The sequence below is a fragment of the Phalacrocorax aristotelis genome, chromosome 11 (assembly GCF_949628215.1).
Source record: "Phalacrocorax aristotelis chromosome 11, bGulAri2.1, whole genome shotgun sequence".
NCBI lineage: Eukaryota > Metazoa > Chordata > Aves > Suliformes > Phalacrocoracidae > Phalacrocorax > Phalacrocorax aristotelis.
In genome coordinates, this window is record NC_134286.1 from 10,652,142 (window position 1) to 10,670,684 (window position 18,543).

Here is an 18,543-nt window from a genome sequence, read left to right on the forward strand (position 1 = left end):
CCTGGAAGGAAGAGAGACTGCCAGGTCATGACTAACCAAGGAGCAAGAACCTTTGAAGTATGAATCATCATCTTCCAAAGTATCCAAATCAGAACAATGTTAGGTGCCAGATACACACACTGAGATGAGATAGCCAAGCCACACTTCACTTGCAAGGCTCATTTATTACCCTTTCATATGCAGCAAACATGATACATGGAGAAAATTACACACAGGACCCTGTCCTGCAGCAGCTCCCTCCCTGGGACATCCCTCCCTCAGAAAGCCTCCCCATCCTGTTCTTCATATAGGCTATTCCCTGCCCATGTATTTGCCACTAATTCATGCAGGTTATTAGAGGACTTGTATTTAGATAACTCTGGCTATAAAGAGGTATGGGTAGGATTTCACCATTTTATTTTATTGCTGTTTGTTTAGCGTAGCAATGGTGGCCAGAGAGACTCAGCCCACGTGCCAGATGTACTGAGGGATGGTCCTGGTCCTCAAGAGCTTGCTGGGCATGCTGGTTACAGGCAGGCAGGTGTTGAGAAATAGACCCACACAGGAAAACTGATCTGAGGCAGAGCGAACATCCACTCAGCGGTGATTCAATTGGAAAAGGGGGAATAAAGTCAGGGGAAGGAGGTACTTGGTATTGTAAAGCGCTTCTGAAAAAGGAAGGTGCTCTACAACTGCTACAGTGCCTTTCTCCCAGCTCCTGCTGGGTTCTTAAACTAACCAGTAAATGATACTTTCCACTCAAAAAGAAAAGTTATCCTGAACTTCTCAGAAGAAAGGTTGCTCTCATAAGAACTGCAGCCTAATTATCATCTAAAGACTTTGTCTTTGAAAAGATATAAATGTTTTGGGTGCTTATTGCCTATTTTTTAGAAAATGCTGATGCATATATAATGCACATCAGTTCCTGCATTCTCTGACACCTCTGTGCTGACAATGCAGTTGATGAAACAAAAGGCATTCTTGTAAGGGAGAGAAATACTTTTGTGTTTGTGCTGCTAAAGAAATATGGCCAGCAGGAGCAGATTCACCACAGAAATACAAAGAGGCTGTAGGACCTTCTGGCCATGTTCGGTGTCAGCTCACGTGGGAGCAGCACCCATTCTTGGACTGTCTTTCATCACCACCACTGCAGCATTCAGGTCAAGGTTGGTATGCGCCTCAATCTTGTCTTACTAAAAGTACCAACATCAGTTACATGAGTTTAATTGTTTGCTCTTGTAGTTCCATTTCTGTTTCTGACATTGATTTTTGTTTGTACTGTATGTACATATAGGAGGGAAAGAGTTACATGAACTTAAACAGCGATGTCAATACAATATATAACCAAATATAGTCTGTTTGAAGTACCATAAAAATCACATGCGATCACAGGCACACAGACACTGTTGAGAGTAGAATGTGTAAACAACAAAAAAAATATCTTGTATAAGCTGCTACAGGATTCTTAATCAGGAAGTTTTAATTGTCATCAATCAAAAGTTCACTGTTAATATAACCTTCCTGAATTTTATTCCATAGGATTCTCAAGATACAGGCTTTCTTACTGGGACAATCTCTGACAGCAACACCATCAGAAATAAACCTCTGAGGTAGCAGACCCTGACCATATCATGAGGTACATGGAGGTCAGCCCCATTAGCCAGGAACAACTCACTGTGGACCGGGAATCCAGCAGCACGATCGACTTAATGGGTAAAGGCTCCAACTGCTCCTAGTGACTTCAATTTTAATATCATGTTCTAATGCAAAGGTACTGCTTCATATTATTTGTAAATCTTATTATTTGTAAAACAGATTCTTAACTCTGCTCTGTGGCACAGATTCTTAAGATTTAGTAAAACTTTAAAAAGATATTTCACTTTTGCTGAAGGCACAGGGAGCTAAACTAGGAAATGGGACCGGGCATTCACATTACACAATGAAATTTGTTCAAGCAGTGATTTATAATCTGTAAAAACTCATATGTTGTGCAAAACACTAATGAAAAACCCTTCTTTCCTGTGATGCAATGTCCATGCTTCTGCCTATGTCTTACAGGCATATAGATCTTCTGGTTGCTGATTACAGTGAAGTCTGCCTGTATTTCAGCTCTCAGACCAATGTGTTCTTTGCCACTGAGTACTTGCTCTTCATGTAAACACAGTGTGATGATTTGTGAGTATGCTATGAAGACATTTTGTACTCATTATTAATACAGCAGTATTTCTGTACTTCAAACATCTTCTGAAAGGCTATCCGTATAGTTTTCTGAGTTAAATGATGTGTAGAAAAATAAATCCGTCAGTGTTACAAAGTTTACTGAGCACAAAATTTATGATTGCTTATGTACAATGCTCCCTTTTATCTCTAAAGCACTCCAATAAATGTCGATTCTTTAGAATGGCAGTCAGGACTATAAAGAAAGCTTGGATTTGGATTCAAAAGCTGTACTTGGGACTGCACATAGAGGAAAGACTATATGCTCCCTTATTCTCTGAAGGCCTGAAATGTTATAGGAAGGCCAGTTTATCTGAACAACAACTAGGAAACAAGGCCAAGTTCAGAAGTGGAGCCACCAGTCATGTTCAGAACCAGAGCTCTGAACTGCACCCAGAGTTTTGGGCTGAGTTTCAATGTGTTTTAGGTAAAATACCACGTCCTTCCATAGAATACGTTGATTAGATTAGAAATGTGGTAGGGAATCCTATTTGATCAAGAACGTTGTATGAAGCCACGCACACAGTCATGGGCAGAAATCAGTTTAAAACAAAACAGATAACCTCTACTGACTGTTTAAAGCACTTCTAAAGGTCACAGATAATCACAGAATGAATGCCAAAGTTGGAGAGAGATCAAGGTGAGGCTTTCCAGGAAAGAAATGGGGAAAAGACTGGAAATAACTGTTGGGTCAGAACCATTCATTCTCTTGAGAACTGGAATTCCCCAGTGTAGTAATAACCCAACCTGGTTCAGTTAAAGTCCAGGGAACAGCAAACAAAAGCACACAGCAGAAAACCACACACAGAACTGGCACTGCAGGATCAGGATTTCATCACCTCCAGGAAAAGACAGTCGAGTGTTCCCATGAAAACAGGCGCATGACTGGATCCAAGGCAATTGCAGAGGACAAGTGCTGTAAAGAAACCAATCATCTGCCCTGCCCATAAGGGGCATGGACAACTCTCAGTAATGCCATGCCCATGGTAGTTTCAAGGGTGAATTCAGAAACCAGTCTAAAAATAATTGGCAGTTGCCAAACTAAATCCTCCAAACTAGATGTTCTACTTGTTTCATAATTTTATGTTTGTATTTACTACATTGCTATGAAAAGCTGTGGCACTTCTCATCAAAAAATGCCCCTAGTTCTATGTTCCTATAAAAATTATTTGCCTTAGAGACTTAGGAATGATGGGAAAAGCTCACCAGTCTCATTCCTGCAATTGTTGTTAGAACTGGTTGGAACTGGTTCCCACAGAACAATTCTCCAAAAGGGCAGTAAATTGCTAGAGCTGTGTAGTGGGTCTTTGGGAGCATTAATTTAGTATCTGTTCTCTACAGAAATATTTTGTTTCAATGTAAAGGAATAAAATTTTAATGTTCTTTTCAGTCCAATAGAATTAAAAGTCTTGGTTTTAATATTATTGCAATGATAAAGGCATGAAATGCCTTGATCTTGAAAAAAATTATTTTTAAAAGGTTGTTTTGATCTTTCAGAAGTAAACTCTATCAGAAAAATATTATTATGGTAAGCTAAAAAAATTTCAGCTTTTCATAATGATTCCAAAGAAAAGACTTCTCAGAATTTCTACACAGACAAATTTTCCTTTTTTAGTACATCTCAAAAGCAGGTGACCAGTTTCCATCTTCTCTCTCACCCACAGCTGTCAGGGAGCCTGTGGGAGGCTGGGCTATGCCTGGAATGCAGACACACGGCTTGAGAAGGCAATTTCAACTTTCTGTTTCCCACTGTATAAAACTGGGATAACTACTAAGCTACGTATCTAACCTAAGATTACCCTTGTGTAGCGTTTCATAGTGCAGAGCAACTCAAGACCTTGCACCTGTTTGATTTATCAGTAGGGCTAGTACAGTATTAAAGATTATGTGTGGTTATTCCAAAAGGCTGTATGTGTAGGCATGTGTGTTCCTCAGTCCTGAGAGCTGGTGTGCCTCAACACAGGCAGAGCCCAGAGCCCTTGCTACATCTCTTCCAGAATCTGAGTTCAGTGAGGAAAGAGGCAGATGTTCTCCATTGTATGACCAAAAGCTATGCCTCCTCAACCTCCCACCTCCCCTCACGCGCCAGCCAATCTGCCCTGGAATTTGTAATTTCAGGCCCGGAGTGGGAGCAGGTACCTGATCAGCTGTGGGATGCTGGCACACGTTTGTGTAACATTGTCTGAAGGCAAAGCTTGACCAGGCACCAGCTTGCTCCCTGATGTCTGCTTGTGGATCACAATGGGGGTAACAATATCAAGACCATGTACAAGGAGAACGTCCATGGGCTCTGCAACCCTTCAAGACAACAAATCTGAACTGGCAGCCTCTCAGGAGCTGATAGCAGACCCAGACTAGACTGGGGAGGAGTACTAGCAAAAGAAGATACTGTTTATCTTTCATTATATTGTCATGATACTGGCAGATGACATGCTATTAAGTCTTAGGACAGTGTAGGCTCTAAGAGCTACATCTGGGTGTGGGAGAGGGGTGTTTTTCTCTCTCCCAAAACTCATGTACACATTCCTCAGCTACAGTGACCTCACTGAAAGCTTGGAGAAAGGCGAGGAGGACTTCACCTCAAGATAGAGGTGTTTCTGCTGAAGCAAAAAGTAAAGGTGAAACTGAGACTTCCTCCTTTTTCCCAGGCCCCTATCGCACCATGTTCACCTCCCCTCAGGAATCCCCTCTGGCCCTGCACTTCAGGAAATTTAAAACCCCACAGCCTGCCTCCACCACACTGAAGCCCACCCACACAGGCTGCATCTGATGTCACGTCTTATGACTGCGGTACAGTTTAGCATGGCGTGCACTGAGAGTGCCAAGGCACAGTAACCTCCCTGCTGCAACACAACGGTGAGAAGAATGCAGTCAACTTCCCTCCTACACAGGAAAGTCCTTCCCTTAAAGGCTTCTCCCCTCAGACTGCTCAACTAATAAACACCCTTGGGACCTTCTTCAGTTCACACATAGCAGTAGTCGGGCAGAAGCGTTCCCACTGATCTGGGGCTGGTCTAGGGATCACATGCAGTCCGATCAGAATGGGCGCCACTTTTCCAGCACCCAGCTGTTGAACACAGTTCTCCTTAACTGGTGGTGGAGACCTCCCAGCTGAGCAGAGTGCAGCAGCCAGGTGTGGACGGCAGCCTCAAATCCTCCTAACGGCTCTGAGCAGATCTCACCACCGAACAGCCCGAGGCAGATGTCGGATTCGCAGTCCCTGGCCCTGTGGTTGCTCAGTGTTCCAGCTGGACATTTACAAGGCAGTTATGCTCCAGGGGAGGAACAAAACTACTGCTCAATAGGGAGAGTTTTGCAATTGTATGAGACAAAGCTTCCAAGGAACTCCAACAAAACCAGGAACCCGATGGCTGCCAGATCAAAACCAAACACTGACTAGTCCCTCTCCCTTCCTCCATCCAAAGGTAAATACAACAGCAGCCTTTTTTTATCCCCGCAGGTGCTCCCAACAACATTTTCCCTCCCGTGAAGAAAACAAGGGACAGTAAAACCTCTGACCTGCCGTCTGGTGGGAGAAAGAAAAGGAAACACTGTCACTGGCTGTGTTAGATGGTGTCCCAAAGTACATTACTGAGAATTAGAGAAATACCTGTTTAGAGGATTAAGGCCTGCAGCAAAAAGTTTGGAGGATTACACTGAGGCATTACTTGACCAGTTCTTCAGGAAGTACATCGCAGATTTTTCATTACATAATTTTTGGGGGTACTTTTCCTGTGCACTCTGTGCAGGGACCCAGAAGAACATTTGCAGCATTACAGGCATACAAATAATTGCTTTTTATGACTCACACAAGAAGTTTAGAAGGCTGTGAAAAAAAAAAGAGCTGGCCCTTAGAAAGCTATGAGATCAAAAATCTGGGAAAAACACCACTAGGTTTCCTGCATCAGGCAGTGATAAAAAAATAACACAGAAAGACAATTAGAAGGAACTAAAGAAAGATCCTCTGGGGAGGTGTATTCCTCTCCAGCACAGAGCCTGGAACAAATTTAGGCATAATTACTGGATGGCTGATTTAGGGTTTCCCTTGGATTTATCTCAGTGCAGTAGTTTAAGGAACTGTAGTTGCTCAAAAGCGAGAAAATTCCCATTGCAAGTCTTTTGGAGTCCCTGAGGAAACTGTTATAAGCCCTTTTTGTACACGTTGAAAGAGGGTTTGATGCTGGATGTTGAAGGTGCCTTGACAGCCCTCCCACACATTTTCTTCTAAAAGAAGCCTTACTGGCTTTACTGGTGTCACCAAGTATTCCCAACAGCAAGGAACTTCAGTTTCTGAAGGTGAAATGAAGAAAGGAACTGAAGGAAAGAAAGAAGCCATAGCTTCCCACTTTGTAAATCAAGCAGCAAACTCCAACAGCCAAGGGAGGTGATGTGCTTGTTTGTTTAATGGAGTACAAGGCAGGATTCTTGTATTAAGTTCTGTAACAGTTACATATGCCAGGAGCATCCTAGCACTACTTTGGTCATTTGTGCAAAGGCGTTTGAGGGAAGGAAAAGGACGTGGTTAACAAATTTGGGAGAAACTCAATGTAAACAACCAACCCTTGGGTCCAACCCTATGCAACTTGCTGTGTTAAAAATAAATCACTCATCAAAACATGTTTTCTGTCAGAAGGAAAACAAAAATAAAGCTTAACCAGTTCTCCTGAAACCAAGGAAGGTCAGGAGAAAGAAAGTAACCACAGCACAAGAGGCAAAAGGCAAGTAAAATCAGGCACAAAGTCTAACTTCAGCTCTGAGCAATGTGGTGCTAAAGTTCTGTAAGAGCTGTGAGTCAGACAGGAAGATGCGTGAGTAGAGATTATTGGAGATTTGCAAAATAGAAAAGGTAAGCTTAAAAAAGAAGAGTAGAACCAAAGAGATCATTACTAACAAGGATGACTGACTCCAGCCCTACCTGGGGGCTCTGAAACGCTGACCTGATGGCTTCAGTAGGCTTGCACAAAAGCAAAAGGAGGGGAAAGGGAAAGCAAAGTGAAGCTTTGGGTGCTTCTCTCTTCCATCAGGAGTTATTGCAGTGAACAAGACTAATGGGCAGAATCAGATTTCTCAATATTATCTTTAGTTTTTGCTGGAAATGGCAAAAATTCTGGTAGTACCTTGTTAAAAAGAACCTTACAGAAGACTGTTCCCTCTTGGCTGAAATGTGGCGTTATTGTCTGTGTGTGTTCATCCTGTGCGCAATTTTTATCTGTGTTATTTCTTCAGGATTGGAAAGTTAAGACAATACTACAGGGAATTTTGAAGCTTATCAGAAAAGCTCTGGAGTATTCCTTCAGTTCTTTTATCTTAAGGATTTATGAACATTTCCTCAGTTGGACAAGACAGAAAATACTGGAGGACTCTGCAGGCAGAAGTTCAAAATCTGAAAGGAAAGAGAGCTGCTGATAAATCTATCAGGTGGTACTTATTTACTCAAGAAATCATTTTGCTTTAGAGAGAAGAGGGAACAGCTTTTGTTAAAGGTACAACAGAAAGATGCAGTAACTTTGCTGCTTGTGACTGTAGATATTGAAAAGAAGACTCCACTATTTAGTTGCAGCCTAGAAGTTCCCCAGAGAAGGAACTGCTCATTGCAACAAACACACTGTCACACACGCTGTTTGTAGACTCTAAGCATAGTGGACTGTTTTTTGGAAGAGGACATGAAGATAGTCGACTGTTGCCTTCAAACAAAGTTAATGAACCACCACCAAAATTTCCTACTAGTAGATCATCACCAGCAAAGAATCTTATATTTACCTGAAATATTTTCTGAGAGCTTTTGATGACCTCCATGCAGTGCGTGTTTTCCCTCTCCATGATCAATCTAACTGGTTTGTAAATAATACTGATATCAATGGCTCATGGGAGGAGGCAGATATAGATGTAAGAGGACCAGTGTTAGTGTCTAGAATTCCTTCAGACTTAAGAGCATGTGAGTTTTCATGTGTGTACATTGGCACATGCACATTTGTTTTCAGCATGATAAAATATATTCCATCACATACGTCATGGTTTTCCAATCTGTTGGAAAAAACAGCTCCATGGTTTGCAGCGTCTTATCCTTGATCCCTGCGGACCAGCTGACTACTTTTAAGGATCTGCAAAGAACAATCATAAAACAACAGCCTGCTAGTACTCTTTTGGGCTTGCACATTCATAGGGCTTTTTTTTTCCTAGGAGTCATATATCCAGAGAGGTAGAAATCAACTTATTAAGTTCAATGACAAGCCCTGGATGAAGCAAGATTTAATTCACCAGGCTTCTTTGCAGAAGATAAGAGTAGACAATTATAAACATCCCTCTGGTCTTAAAATCTTGGAATTTCGGATATTAGAGAGGCATAGTGAAAAACCTAAGCTCATACTAGCTTATGTGAACCATCCTATTCATGAACAGAGGACATACCTAACAGCACACCAGGGGTAGGCTTGATAAGAACCAAATAACTGGGACTCATTAAAGCCAGGCACTGGGGACTGTTGTTCCTATTAATTTATTACTAACTTAGATTCCAGAAAACAGAAAGCAAACTGTTGTGCTCTGAAATTGATTTAATACCCACACAGGTCACAGACTGATTTAGAGCTTCTACTCAACTTTGTAAAAGGGCTGGAATTGCCACATGAAACTGCCACAAGCATTTTCAAACATATTAAATATTGCATTTAGATATAAAGTAACATTCATATCTGTGGAATTTGTCACACTGAGTCCTCTAAATGTGGTTTTTTTTTTCTCTGAAGTTATGCAACTTCTAAAAAATTATTGTCATCTTTGCTATTCCCATTGAATATAGAAAAAAACAAACAATTTATGCCTGTAGCAAAATGTCCAACACAGAACAATGCTGATTTCATCAATGTGTAATCATAGGTGAAATCTTACCTTGTCTTCCATTTTACCCTTTACTTACATGTAGAATTCTTTTGAGAAGTCACGCACACCAGAACTCTACTCTTATTATAGCTATGTGAAAAATAAAACTGACCTTACTGGAATTCCATGCCACGGAGGACCATAACATGGGCAATATACAATGACTTGTGGAGTCCCATGATAGCATTCCCTGTGCTTGCAGACACTACTAAAATAAAGTCCTGATGTCCATAGTGAACGTATGTAGGGAGGAAGTATTTTCATGATACTGCTTGAGTACAATAAAATGGGCACAAGTACACAGAGACATTGATTTGGGCACCTCCATTTCTGGGTGCTTCAGAGAAGATACTTAGGGTCTAATGTGCAAAGTACTAAATTTTGAGAAGGTTCCAGCTCCAGTGACTAACAAGAGAAACTAAGCACCAAAATATGACAAATCTAAATTTAAGAATTGTAATTGTTTCAGCCAACTTTTCGTACAACACCATGGCTCAGAAGGGAACATGGAAAAGTGTTTTTAATTCTCCCAGGGAAATTGTTTCATGTTATATAGACAGACTCATTCCAGGTGGATACAGGCATTTTCCTGCAGTGGTTGTATTTATCCAGATTACTCTGCACTCGCTATACAACAGATTCCCTTTGAAAGCAAGGGTATCACTGGAAGCCTGGCTCAACATCTAAAACATGCAAGACCAATATTTAACAGAGATGCTTGATACATGCCTTGGGGAGCTATTTGCATCATCTACCTTAGTCATCCAAGTGAGATTAAGCACAGCCAGCCGGAAGTCCAGTTTCCTTGTGCAAACATACCAGTAGCTCTGAACTCCCTTAGAAGTCAATGCAGGAAGAGGAGCAATGCCAGCAGGCAATTCAGACTTATAAGATGTGAACAAACTGCTGGGGCACCTTTTTCACCACTGAATATAAAGGAAGCCAGAGGTCCTGCCGTGCCGGTGGTACCTCTGCTCACAGATGAGAGCAGCCCACAGGGATTTTCTGTAGTGCCCTAGCAGCTGGTCTGGCACCATCACTTACCTTTCATGAACAGTTGTTAAATTACCCTTCATCTCTCAGTCAGCTTTGATAGTACTCGGTGGGGTTTTCACAAATAGGTCAGGATAGTTACCAAACAGAGCGGAACTGGTTGTCTTCTAAGTGCTACACTGAACTTTCAGTAACTTAAAACTGCCAAATCTCACTCTTTTTTATGATATGCAGCAGACCCACCCATAAAATGACATACTGAACTTTTTTAAGTACGGCCAATTGCAATCTGATTTTCAATCTCTCGCTTTCTGGGTTTTTTTTTAACCCACAAATAGTATTATTATTACACTAAAGATACATCTTCATACCTTCCAAGCAGACTGTTTTCTGCAGTAGCCTATAACTTGACACTAGGTGGCCTGTTTCTTCTTTCAGAGATCTGCTATGTCATTACACCACCTAAGGATTTAATCAAAAGTAAAAATAAAAAGTTAAACAATCTACAGGACTTTGTTCAGCAGGGTTTTAAGATTAATATTGCAAAACAGCTCATTGTTTCCTAACTGGAATGCATTCACTGTAACGCAGAATACAGAAATGAATATCTGTAACTTGGCTTGCACCCTGAGCCTTGAGCAATGCCTTATCCACACAGCAACCTCCAAGGAGGAACACATAGTATTTTATTCCTGAAAAAAAAAACCCCACCCACAATGTCCCCTCATCCGACTCATAGATACAAGAGCATACAGAAGGGAAGAGGATGTGAAGACAGAATAGTTACTCTTCTCTACTCTGCTTGGTTTTTCCCAGGTGAGATCCAAAAAAAGCATTCAGAGCCTCACCTCCCCCTTCGAATGAAGCTCATGCACTCCAGTAGTATGTCCTTTTACTGCCAAGTGGGCTGCAAAAGCAGAAAACTGGGATGAATCATGGAGCATTTAAGAGACTTTCATGGGTGGTAAAAAAAAAATCTAAAGGTACTGAGGTTTCTGACACAGAGAGCAGCATGTAATAGTTTAATTGGAGCATTCAGCTTTCTTGAAGAGGCTAATGAGGAAATGAGGGATTGCCTACAGCAAGAGAGTACTCTGGCAAATGGCTTCAGGACAGGGGATCTTAATTTGCCTTTCAGTATTTCCCAACCACAGAAAGCACAATCACTTTATTGCAAAATCACTGTGCTTCTGCAGGATAAGCTTTGTGACAAACAAACGCCTGCATGTTCAGCCTTTAGAGCAGTATGTGCTGTTATGTGAAATTATATGAGGAAATAAAGCATATTTTGCCATGGTGTGGCTGAACAGCAACCTCCTCCATCAGTAGAAATGGGGTGAACTTGTTTACAGAGCAGGAAAATGCTTCATGCCAGGCAGAGAACAAAGACTGGAGCCTGCAGCACCACTAAAGGAAGAGCCAGCACAAGGGTGATCTACAACAGCCTGCTTCTCTGGGGAGTCATATGGACACCCCCGTGAAGAGGAAAGTGGTTAGTGACTTCTTTTAGTCACCACATGAAGGAGAACACATAGCTATCCCTTTGCCCTGCTGTGCTGCTCTACCTCTGACTTAGCTCCACTGCTTCTTTGCAGTATTTTTTTTTTGAACCAGTGACAGGGAGAAGAATAAAGACGGGGGAATGAAGCAGAAGACAGATTTCCTCTATGTGTTCTCATTAAATATTGGGTCTATAAAGAGCTTGGAGGGAGCAAGGGCAAAGGAAATGCGCTGTGTGACAGCTGTAGATGTTAACTGCCAGCATTACACTACTATATTATGATCTGTTCAGACAGGATGTTAAATGTTACTGAATTCATTGTTCTATTTTCAGCTGGTCTAACGTGCATACCTGCAGTAATATTGTGACAAAGATTATAGGACAGGCCCCAGTGATGGTGTGTACACAGCAAAGATTTATGGCAGGATCCACAGTAGGAGGGAGCTCTGGGAACAACCTCTCAATTCTTCATGTGTCTCCAACCACATCTAGCTTGATTCACTGAGCTATGTGTTACCAGTGTCCCAATGCACAAGAACAAGTCCTCAGCACTGCACCTGCTCTGCGACCCAAGGAAAACCTGGGAACATTCCTCAGTGATTATTCAGAGGCTTTCAACAGACCCTCACGCTGAACCCACCCTGTTCGTTCCACATGAACCTCTGACATTTTTTCAAATGGTAGGTTTTTTTTTTCAATGGTATGCCTTAAAAGAGTCTTGCTTAACCCAAGAGCTGTCTTAGCAATCAGCAAAAACATGATTTCCCACCCAGCTTGGGTACAGATAAAATCTGCTCCTGCCTTCAGCATGAGGTCTGCTCCGGGTACTCTTGCAGCTGAATTAGCTACAGGGTAGCCCAACATTAAGAACTTTCCTATCTGTTTTCATTACCTACTTGTGTTTCCACCTCATCCTAGAGAGAGTTACTTGCAAAGTATCACATCTCAGCAGAAAACAAGCTAGTAACTAGGAAAGCAGCTAGTTGCCTTGTGGTTCATATCCGTGCTGGACTTAGCACTGAAGGAATAAACATTCATGACTCTTTTGTGTAATTTCTTTTTTGGGTGTTGCAGTGGATGAAAGAAAGAACTCTCTGCATTCCTGCAGGGGATGCAGATTAAAGTAAAATCAGATGAAAGACTGCCAGATAGCAGGCTGAGAGCCAGTGATGTGCATGGGGATCTCCCCAGTTAATGTAGCACATTCAGCATCATACTCTGAAGTCTTTTTTCCTAGACTTGTCCTTGAAAATATCTCCCTTGGGTTATATAATTTTCCTAATATAAAAGCCCACATGTTCTGAACTGCAGCAGTCTATTATCACAAATTTGAAAGAAACCCAGATATTTTTGCTATTAAACATGTTGATTACATTACAAAGTCTATCTAGGTCTGAAAGTACATTCTTATGTAGACTTTTGTCAAACACGTTTACTGCATACCGAATTGCACAGGGAGAAATCCTCCCCCAAAGAAGCACAAGCACTTTGAAGAACAAACCCTGCACACTGTACTTATCTGAAAGGAGACCGTTAACACAGTAAAACAAGGACATCCAGCACTTTATGATAAAAAGGGATTCATGATGCTTTAAAACCCTGGAGTTCAAGATAGTAGAGATTTGTATAGAGAGCCAAATTGCACAGTCCTTACTTTGGAAGAAGCTTCGCTGTGGTCAGTGAAGGTGTTTTGCAGGGTAAGATGCTAGTAGCATGAGGGTCATGAGATACATTTCATTATGTGTAAGACTCCTTAAAGTACTTACCAGAGCAAATCAAACAATACAGAGTAATACTGCTCAGCATCTGCAAAGAAAACCTACCACGTTCCCCTGTGTCCTGGTTTCTGCTGGGATAGAGTTAATTTTCTTCATAGTAGCTTGTAGCTTGGGGTTACATTTTAGATTTGTGCTGAAAACGGTGTTGATAATGAGATATTTTAGTTGTTGCTAGGAAGCGCTTACACTAGTCAAGGACTTTTTCAGCTTCCCATGCTCTGCCGGGTGCACAAAAAGCTGGGAGGGTGCATGGCTGGGACAGCTGACTCCAACCGACCCAAGGGATGTCCCACACCATATGGCATCAAGCTCAGCATATAGAGCTGGGGGAAGAAGGAGGAAGGGGGGGATGTTTAGAGTGATGGCATTTGTCTTCCCAAGTCACCATTTCGCGTGGTGGAGCCCTGCTTCCCTGGGGATGGCTGAGCACCTGCCTGCCACGAAGGAGTAAATGAATTCCTTGTTTTGCTTTGCTTGTGTGCGCGGCTTATGCTTTACTTATTAAACTGTCTTTATCTCAACCCACCGAGGTTTCTCACTTTTACTCTCCTGATTCTCCCCCATCTCACTGAGGAGAAGTGAGTGAGTGGCTCTGTGGTGCTTAGTTGCCAACTGGGGCTAAACCCTCCAAGTGAAGACCTTAGAAAGTTGCATGCCACATAAACACCATCTCATCAAAGATTTTGGGAACCAACAGATTTCAAGACTACAGATGAAGCGCTTCATTTTCTCCAGAGACAGTGGTAGTGGCTACATTTTTTCTACTCTGTCATGACACGACTGCATGCCTAGCACATGCTGTATTAATGATTTTCACTTTCCTGTCATTGCAAAAGAGCTGCATGTTTGGATGCTGTCCTAACACTTAATGCAGATGCTTTGCTATGCTTTTTGCAGGAGGCTGTGCATTGCATATGGCACTGCACCCTGGCTAGCAGGGTACCCCCGAGCACCTGGGGCAGGGATGGTTGTGCCTGGCAGCTCCCCAGCCTTAGGGCTCACATGCCAGCTGCCCACATGCCATCTTGCAGCAAAGCACAAAGGGGCAAGTTTAGGGCACAGGCAAATTATTTCAGAGTTCAGTGCCATGCTTCCAGCACAGCAAACACATTTACACACGTGTACTTCTACCACCATGAATAAGCTGCATTATGCATGGGCAGATAGCTTCAGAGCACAATTTCTGAGGCATCCCTAGGGAATACAGAAGACACTGTTAAACCAAAGTTTAAACAGCAACATTAACGTGCTGGTTCTGCTTCCTTATGGATATATTATATTAATGTGACGGCTTTCCATTTCATTGCATTAAGTCTCTGCAAGCTCTCCCACACATCGTTCAATAGTAATTTTATGTTATATACCCAATAAATCTCTGTCTAAATGCCTTTAATGATTATACCATTTTCATTCCTGTTGGAAAGGCTTCTTACATTTGTCACAAGGTGGGTCTGATTTCTAGAGACAGCCTTGTCCTCTGTTTCATTTTAGCTGTCTGTCATGTTGACTTGGCAGTTGTGCTGGATAAGTTACATTTGCACTGTTGTGGTTCATTGGGTTGGGTATTGTTGTTGTTCTTATTTGCTGTAAAAACAATAAAATACTTAAATTTACAGTTCTTAAAGCCAAAACTCACACTGGATCCTGGATTCCCATAACCACTTGTTTTACAGTCGTGGAGCAGGGCTTTGCAAACTTATGTGTGCTTAAACTGAAGAGCTACTAGTTGTTAGTGGGGGAGAGGGGATAAGTTCAGATGTGTCTCATGGAGGGAAATTAATGTCGTCACCCTTATCCACTTCCATATTACTCTGCTTTCTCCCTGTGAAATGTTTTGGGGACTAAGAGAGCTCTATCTGGAGCTTATAGTGTCAAATTCAGATCCTGTCTCAGCTGAAGAGGAAGTGGAAAGTAAACACTTGAAAGAGGCAATGAGAGAGGCTGGCTTGCTCCCTCTCCCAGGGCTCTCCACTCCAAGACCAAGGTCCAGAAATATTTCAGCCAGGCCTGTGCAGTCACCTGCTGGCTTCTCGCCCCACATCTCTCCCAGTGGCAAAGCAGAAAAAGCTGGGTTTGGAAGCTGAAGGCGTTACACTGCCATCTATGGTCCTTGACAGATTTAAGGGCTGATATTTGAAGCGGCAGGATTTCAATCTGAGCACAGAGAGGGAGAGAGGGAGGCATGGATGGAGAAATGGATATCCTATAGGTTGTCAAGGACAGGAGTGCTGTAGGGAGGTGCCTCTGGGCTTCCCATGCAGAAGAGGCATAAGCCCCCCCTGGTTCCCATCCTTATTGTCCACGGCAGTGGGTGTGCCCCTACTGAAACCCAGGCCCAGCATCCCACAGCCCTGCTTCCCAGTAGAGGCGAAGCTGAGGGCACCGCAATACTGCAAAGTGGCGATTGCAGATGCGGGAGAAGGTCTGCAAACACCTCGTTAGGTGAGATGAATGCACACAGGCTTGCTGCTGGCAGCTGCGTATCCCACAGAGTTAGACATTACTTCCCTTTGAACACATACACACACACAAACCTGCTGTTTCCATAAACAAATCTCAATTTTTACTCTGGGGTTGGGTTTTCTTTTCCTCTTTTGACTGTAATGAAACCTAGCGAACAGGGGAGAGCCTTGGCTCTCAACCAGGTGCCTCACTGGGTGCTCTGCCAAGCAGCAAGGTGGTTTGCTGACCACTGTACCCAGACCAGATCATACCTGATGTTGAAGACAGCAGCCCTGGGCTCCCTCTGTAGGCAGGTATCTGGTAAGGCAAAGCCACAGGAGACTCATAAACCCTTCCTGGCAGAGCCCGTGGGCCAGAGCAACAAGCCCCTCTCTGTCACACCCAGCTGGATCCCACAGCAGGTAGACATGAGGAAGGCACATCCCAGGACTTTGCTGAATGGAGCAGCCCTTCCTAACAACAGCAGTCATCTTCCTCCAAGGGAAGGTGATTTGAGACAAGAGCATCAAGTCTGCCAGCATGGAGGAAAGGCTGCCAGACCACCACAATCCCCACCCTTCACGTTTCCTGTGTTCCTGCCAGGACCACTCAAATACAGTATGCAGGAGTCCTCATTGTCATGTGTAAATGTGAGCAGTTCACTTGCTCCCTGGCACCCCTCACCCTTCAGCCAGGACAAGGGGATGTGTTGTGAAGGGCAGCCAAGTTGTAGCAGTTGGCTCCAGGGTGGCAAGATTATATTCCTGCCCAAAACCTGGCCTGAGGAATGGGAAAGTGTGCTGAGTGGTTGCCAGCACAGGCTCAGGCTCTGTTGACTTCTCACAGAGAACATGCTGTACCAAACATTTCTTATGTATATCTTACATAAACAAAACATTTAACTCACCACCCAGCACTAGCTCATGCTAATAAATGCCAGTGACTCTTTCTGCTTCATATACTGAAGTCAGCTCAGAGACACACACAGGATACTCAGCTTGGGCTGAGACTCTTTCTGCAATTTGTAAGCTGAAAGTAATCAACTATAGCTAGAAAAGGAAGCTGCAAACAAGATTTGCTGTGCAAATATGACAGAGACTGACCAACCCCTGTAGGAAACCATCCCTTCCATCCCTCTTTGGGGAAAGACCCATTGACAGTCACCAAAGTGCTCCAGGACTTTTCCCTCTCCAGAGAAACCCTGCTACCACTCTCAGCTTTGACGCCAAACCCATCAGCATTTCCCCCTGGTAGACCAAAATGCACCCCTTCTACAGCAGGCTTTACTCTCCGCTGACTCTGACTGCGCCATGGCAGGGTAGAGTGGGCGCAGCCCCAGCCAAAATCCAGCTCTTGCTCATAAATTTATCTCACTGTACTTGCAGAGTGAGCAAGACACTGAGCAACCACACAGACTCCCAGTGTCCCTGCCAAAGCTGCGTGACTCGCCCTAGGGCACAACCTCAGGGCCGGCGCAGGGGCTGTGGGACGGCAAGGCTGGCCTGAGAGGGGCTCCCAGGCTTGCGCACACTGCAGGGCTCCTGCCTTGGACAGGCTGTCTGCATTTTCTAGGGGCGCCTAAGGGAATACAGGGTTTACCAAGGATCAGGGTGGGAGGGAGATTTCGGGTCTGACAGAGACAGGCTGTAGCACTGCACAACTATTAGAACTGTTAGCAAATATCAGCAAAATGTTCTCCTGGAAGGAAAAAAGTAGCTTCAAAATTTGCAAGGGAAAATATCTACTTAATTTTTTGTCTGCATTCTATTGTGGAAAATCCTGAAAAAAGATGAGCACAACACATTGAAACTGTGAAACTCCCCCACATTTTCCATTAAAAATCCCTGAAAAATCCCATGAGAAACTTGAGCATGATGGAAGAAATTCATAGAGCCCAACATTATTCAATTTGCTCTAAAAATAAAACAAAACCCTTGATACAGCACCTCTTCCACTTCCATCTCAGGTTCCTCTCCAGACAGAGTTTTTTGGATGTTTGTTTAACCACAGTACTCAGATTCTTGACCTATTAGAGGTAAAAGGCAGATCTGGCAAACAGAAATGTCACACTGCCGAGCTCATGGGGTCACTTGGTTTGTCACTCTTGCAGAATATGACCTTCAGGATAGACTTCTTTTGAAACTGCATTTTGAAAAAAGGAATTTTCCTCCCCTCTCAGTTTTGCCTCCCATTTAATACTCTTTTTTTTGTTTCTCTGTTTCTAGGAGAGTGCAGCTGCCTCAGCCCCAGCAGGCAGTCATTAATCCCTGCCCTGCAGCTGTAGCAGTGGGAGATGCTGCATCGCTGCTCTCTCCCTGGGAAAGCTTTGTCCTCATATTCTCTGGCCTCTCACAGGTATAAATGCAACTGGAGCTGGATCTCAGACTCCTGTAGTATTTCTCTGCCCGCACAGGTCTGCGCACCGGGCAGAAGGCATCCTTGTTAAAAACTGTTCTTTTTGAGCCGGTCCAAACTGATGCATAGAAACGTGCAGCCTGCTTACGCCCAGGATGGGTACAGCAGAAGCACCGGTACCGCTGGGGCCAGATGCTGTAGTTTAGCTTTTGTTTTGAGAGTACAAAGATGCCACTTAATGGCACAGCTTTGTTCATTATTGACCTGTATTGCAACAAAGGTAAAAAGCCTCTTATTACTCCTTATTACTCCTCTGAGCCAGCCACTCCGAACACCTGGTAATTTTCTTATTATGATGATTTGTTTTGCTGTAGCATGACTGCATTGTTGTGCTCATTG